General features: G+C 55.3%; 1 long non-coding RNA gene across 1 annotated transcript; it reads right to left on the reverse strand.

The window, feature by feature from the left end:
- Nucleotides 1–5292: 5292 nt before the first annotated feature.
- LOC121834101 lies at nucleotides 5293–5785 on the reverse strand. Its single transcript, XR_006077045.1, has 3 exons — nucleotides 5708–5785; nucleotides 5475–5564; nucleotides 5293–5326 (listed from the first exon to the last, which is right to left on the reverse strand). It is a non-coding gene; the product is annotated as an uncharacterized LOC121834101 (long non-coding RNA).
- Between the last annotated feature and the right edge of the window lie 329 nt (nucleotides 5786–6114).

A 6114-nucleotide genomic window follows, 5' to 3' on the forward strand; every position in this document is an offset into this window, starting at 1 on the left:
CAAAGCAGTGGGTGAGGCCGCTGGTAGAGGCAGCCTGGAACCCAACGCTCGAGGGGCGCCTATGAACAGAAATGAATCAGCATAGAAGTGCATGATCGAGACACAAAAAACCTTAGAGCAACATTAGCACTGTGTGGATGCATCTGGCAGTTCCGCTTGAAGCAGGTGACACCACGCAGTATAGGTCCCATCGGAGTGCCTTCATACCTGTTGGGGTGCGGGCTCCATCTGTTCGTGTCGGAGCGGTCGGCGAGGCCGCAGGTGGGCAACCCAACGCTCCAGGGGTGCCTATGAACAGACATGAATCAGCATAGAAGTGCATGATCGAGACACAAAAAACCTTAGAGCAACATTAGCACTGTGTGGATGCGTCTGGCAGTTCCGCTTGAAGCAGGTGACACCACGCAGTATAGGTCCCATCGGAGTGCCTTCATACCTGTTGGGGTGCGGGCTCCATCTGTTCGTGTCGGAGCAGTCGGCGAGGCCGCAGGTGGGCAACCCAACGCTCCAGGGGTGCCTATGAAAACACATCAATCAGCATAGAAGTGCATGATCGAGACACCAAAAACCTTAGAGCAACATTAGCACTGTGTGGATGCGTCTGGCAGTTCCGCTTGAAGCAGGTGACACCACGCAGTATAGGTCCCATCGGAGTGCCTTCATACCTGTAGGGGTGCGGGCTCCATCTGTTCGTGTCGGAGCGGTCGGCGAGGCCGCAGGTGGGCAACCCAACGCTCCAGGGGTGCCTATGAACAGACATGAATCAGCATAGAAGTGCATGATCGAGACACAAAAAACCTTAGAGCAACATAAGCACTGTGTGGATGCGTCTGGCAGTTCCGCTTGAAGCAGGTGACACCACGCAGTATAGGTCCCATCGGAGTGCCTTCATACCTGTTGGGGTGCGGGCTCCATCTGTTCGTGTCGGAGCAGTCGGCGAGGCCGCAGGTGGGCAACCCAACGCTCCAGGGGCGCCTATGAACAGACATGAATCAGCATAGAAGTGCATGATCGAGACACAAAAAACCTTAGAGCAACATAAGCACTGTGTGGATGCGTCTGGCAGTTCCGCTTGAAGCAGGTGACACCACGCAGTATAGGTCCCATCGGAGTGCCTTCATACCTGTTGGGGTGCGGGCTCCATCTGTTCGTGTCGGAGCGGTCGGCGAGGCCGCAGGTGGGCAACCCAACGCTCCAGGGGTGCCTATGAACAGACATGAATCAGCATAGAAGTGCATGATCGAGACACAAAAAACCTTAGAGCAACATTAGCACTGTGTGGATGCGTCTGGCAGTTCCGCTTGAAGCAGGTGACACCACGCAGTATAGGTCCCATCGGAGTGCCTTCATACCTGTTGGGGTGCGGGCTCCATCTGTTCGTGTCGGAGCGGTCGGCGAGGCCGCAGGTGGGCAACCCAACTCTCCAGGGGCGCCTATGAACAGACATGAATCAGCATAGAAGTGCATGATCGAGACACAAAAAACCTTAGAGCAACATAAGCACTGTGTGGATGCGTCTGGCAGTTCCGCTTGAAGCAGGTGACACCACGCAGTATAGGTCCCATCGGAGTGCCTTCATACCTGTTGGGGTGCGGGCTCCATCTGTTCGTGTCGGAGCGGTCGGCGAGGCCGCAGGTGGGCAACCCAACTCTCCAGGGGTGCCTATGAACAGACATGAATCAGCATAGAAGTGCATGATCGAGACACAAAAAACCTTAGAGCAACATAAGCACTGTGTGGATGCGTCTGGCAGTTCCGCTTGAAGCAGGTGACACCACGCAGTATAGGTCCCATCGGAGTGCCTTCATACCTGTTGGGGTGCGGGCTCCATCTGTTCGTGTCGGAGCAGTCGGCGAGGCCGCAGGTGGGCAACCCAACGCTCCAGGGGCGCCTATGAACAGACATGAATCAGCATAGAAGTGCATGATCGAGACACAAAAAACCTTAGAGCAACATTAGCACTGTGTGGATGCGTCTGGCAGTTCCGCTTGAAGCAGGTGACACCACGCAGTATAGGTCCCATCGGAGTGCCTTCATACCTGTTGGGGTGCGGGCTCCATCTGTTCGTGTCGGAGCGGTCGGCGAGGCCGCAGGTGGGCAACCCAACTCTCCAGGGGCGCCTATGAACAGACATGAATCAGCATAGAAGTGCATGATCGAGACACAAAAAACCTTAGAGCAACATAAGCACTGTGTGGATGCGTCTGGCAGTTCCGCTTGAAGCAGGTGACACCACGCAGTATAGGTCCCATCGGAGTGCCTTCATACCTGTTGGGGTGCGGGCTCCATCTGTTCGTGTCGGAGCGGTCGGCGAGGCCGCAGGTGGGCAACCCAACTCTCCAGGGGTGCCTATGAACAGACATGAATCAGCATAGAAGTGCATGATCGAGACACAAAAAACCTTAGAGCAACATAAGCACTGTGTGGATGCGTCTGGCAGTTCCGCTTGAAGCAGGTGACACCACGCAGTATAGGTCCCATCGGAGTGCCTTCATACCTGTTGGGGTGCGGGCTCCATCTGTTCGTGTCGGAGCAGTCGGCGAGGCCGCAGGTGGGCAACCCAACGCTCCAGGGGCGCCTATGAACAGACATGAATCAGCATAGAAGTGCATGATCGAGACACAAAAAACCTTAGAGCAACATTAGCACTGTGTGGATGCGTCTGGCAGTTCCGCTTGAAGCAGGTGACACCACGCAGTATAGGTCCCATCGGAGTGCCTTCATACCTGTTGGGGTGCGGGCTCCACCTGTTCGTGTCGGAGCGGTCGGCGAGGCCGCAGGTGGGCAACCCAACGCTCCAGGGGCGCCTATGAACAGACATGAATCAGCATAGAAGTGCATGATCGAGACACAAAAAACCTTAGAGCAACATTAGCACTGTGTGGATGCGTCTGGCAGTTCCGCTTGAAGCAGGTGACACCACGCAGTATAGGTCCCATCGGAGTGCCTTCATACCTGTTGGGGTGCGGGCTCCATCTGTTCGTGTCGGAGCGGTCGGCGAGGCCGCAGGTGGGCAACCCAACGCTCCAGGGGTGCCTATGAACAGACATGAATCAGCATAGAAGTGCATGATCGAGACACAAAAAACCTTAGAGCAACATTAGCACTGTGTGGATGCGTCTGGCAGTTCCGCTTGAAGCAGGTGACACCACGCAGTATAGGTCCCATCGGAGTGCCTTCATACCTGTCGGGGTGCGGGCTCCATCTGTTCGTGTCGGAGCGGTCGGCGAGGCCGCAGGTGGGCAACCCAACTCTCCAGGGGCGCCTATGAACAGACATGAATCAGCATAGAAGTGCATGATCGAGACACAAAAAACCTTAGAGCAACATTAGCACTGTGTGGATGCGTCTGGCAGTTCCGCTTGAAGCAGGTGACACCACGCAGTATAGGTCCCATCGGAGTGCCTTCATACCTGTTGGGGTGCGGGCTCCATCTGTTCGTGTCGGAGCGGTCGGCGAGGCCGCACGTGGGCAACCCAACGCTCCAGGGGTGCCTATGAACAGACATGAATCAGCATAGAAGTGCATGATCGAGACACAAAAAACCTTAGAGCAACATTAGCACTGTGTGGATGCGTCTGGCAGTTCCGCTTGAAGCAGGTGACACCACGCAGTATAGGTCCCATCGGAGTGCCTTCCTACCTGTTGGGGTGCGGGCTCCATCTGTTCGTGTCGGAGCGGTCGGCGAGGCCGCAGGTGGGCAACCCAACGCTCCAGGGGTGCCTATGAACAGACATGAATCAGCATAGAAGTGCATGATCGAGACACAAAAAACCTTAGAGCAACATTGGCACTGTGTGGATGCGTCTGGCAGTTTCGCTTGAAGCAGGTGACACCACGCAGTATAGGTCCCATCGGAGTGCCTTCATACCTGTTGGGGTGCGGGCTCCATCTGTTCGTGTCGGAGCGGTCGGCGAGGCCGCAGGTGGGCAACCCAACGCTCCAGGGGTGCCTATGAACAGACATGAATCAGCATAGAAGTGCATGATCGAGACACAAAAAACCTTAGAGCAACATTGGCACTGTGTGGATGCGTCTGGCAGTTCCGCTTGAAGCAGGTGACACCACGCAGTATAGGTCCCATCGGAGTGCCTTCATACCTGTTGGGGTGCGGGCTCCATCTGTTCGTGTCGGAGCGGTCGGCGAGGCCGCAGGTGGGCAACCCAACGCTCCAGGGGTGCCTATGAACAGACATGAATCAGCATAGAAGTGCATGATCGAGACACAAAAAACCTTAGAGCAACATTGGCACTGTGTGGATGCGTCTGGCAGTTTCGCTTGAAGCAGGTGACACCACGCAGTATAGGTCCCATCGGAGTGCCTTCATACCTGTCGGGGTGCGGGCTCCATCTGTTCGTGTCGGAGCGGTCGGCGAGGCCGCAGGTGGGCAACCCAACGCTCCAGGGGCGCCTATGAACAGACATGAATCAGCATAGAAGTGCATGATCGAGACACAAAAAACCTTAGAGCAACATTAGCACTGTGTGGATGCGTCTGGCAGTTCCGCTTGAAGCAGGTGACACCACGCAGTATAGGTCCCATCGGAGTGCCTTCATACCTGTCGGGGTGCGGGCTCCATCTGTTCGTGTCGGAGCGGTCGGCGAGGCCGCAGGTGGGCAACCCAACTCTCCAGGGGCGCCTATGAACAGACATGAATCAGCATAGAAGTGCATGATCGAGACACAAAAAACCTTAGAGCAACATTAGCACTGTGTGGATGCGTCTGGCAGTTCCGCTTGAAGCAGGTGACACCACGCAGTATAGGTCCCATCGGAGTGCCTTCATACCTGTTGGGGTGCGGGCTCCATCTGTTCGTGTCGGAGCGGTCGGCGAGGCCGCAGGTGGGCAACCCAACGCTCCAGGGGTGCCTATGAACAGACATGAATCAGCATAGAAGTGCATGATCGAGACACAAAAAACCTTAGAGCAACATTAGCACTGTGTGGATGCGTCTGGCAGTTCCGCTTGAAGCAGGTGACACCACGCAGTATAGGTCCCATCGGAGTGCCTTCATACCTGTTGGGGTGCGGGCTCCATCTGTTCGTGTCGGAGCGGTCGGCGAGGCCGCAGGTGGGCAACCCAACGCTCCAGGGGTGCCTATGAACAGACATGAATCAGCATAGAAGTGCATGATCGAGACACAAAAAACCTTAGAGCAACATTGGCACTGTGTGGATGCGTCTGGCAGTTTCGCTTGAAGCAGGTGACACCACGCAGTATAGGTCCCATCGGAGTGCCTTCATACCTGTCGGGGTGCGGGCTCCATCTGTTCGTGTCGGAGCGGTCGGCGAGGCCGCAGGTGGGCAACCCAACGCTCCAGGGGCGCCTATGAACAGACATGAATCAGCATAGAAGTGCATGATCGAGACACAAAAAGCCTTAGAGCAACATTAGCACTGTGTGGATGCGTCTGGCAGTTCCGCTTGAAGCAGGTGACACCACGCAGTATAGGTCCCATTGGAGTGCCTGCATACCTGTAAAGGTGCTGGCACTGTCTGTCCGCGTTATTGCAGTGGGGGAGGCCGCAGGTGCAACCAGCCGACATGCCAACACACTTGGAGTCACTGGAGAGATGCAAGAGAGAAGACGGAAGAATGTTAAGGGGGTGTTATTGATTTTGGCCCAGGAGTATGGGCCCACTGGTGCAGCACTCACAGCCCACACATTGTTACGTTAAAAGACATTCAAGTTACGTCAATAACCTTACCTGTTCTAACGGCTGTTTCTTCTAGCTCGTTTGTAGGCTCCCAACATGTGTCTGCACCTCCGACCAGGAAGTTGGTGGAATCACGCAGAGGTGCGTGATGCTCAGGGGAAAATAGCATATGATTTACTGGCCATTAAGAAAAATAAAGTGCATGGAAATTTAGAGAGGTGGATGGTTGTCGTTGCAGATACGCTCTACACTGTAGGTAGGAAATCCAGCCAGTGCAGTACTACCGCTACCCCGGGGTTTTGAAGGGACGTCACATACTACTGATATACTACCGCATGCCAGCACAATGTTTATCCAAGTTAAGACTGGTAAGGTAGGGGTCGAACCCTAGATCCTTGAATTGCTGGAGTGCGTGCGTTCGATCCGGCACTCTAACCCACCTTGCCAAAGCTCTTCGA

This window comes from Ixodes scapularis, unplaced genomic scaffold (genome assembly GCF_016920785.2).
Source record: "Ixodes scapularis isolate PalLabHiFi unplaced genomic scaffold, ASM1692078v2 ptg000494l_1__unscaffolded, whole genome shotgun sequence".
NCBI classification, from domain to species: domain Eukaryota; kingdom Metazoa; phylum Arthropoda; class Arachnida; order Ixodida; family Ixodidae; genus Ixodes; species Ixodes scapularis.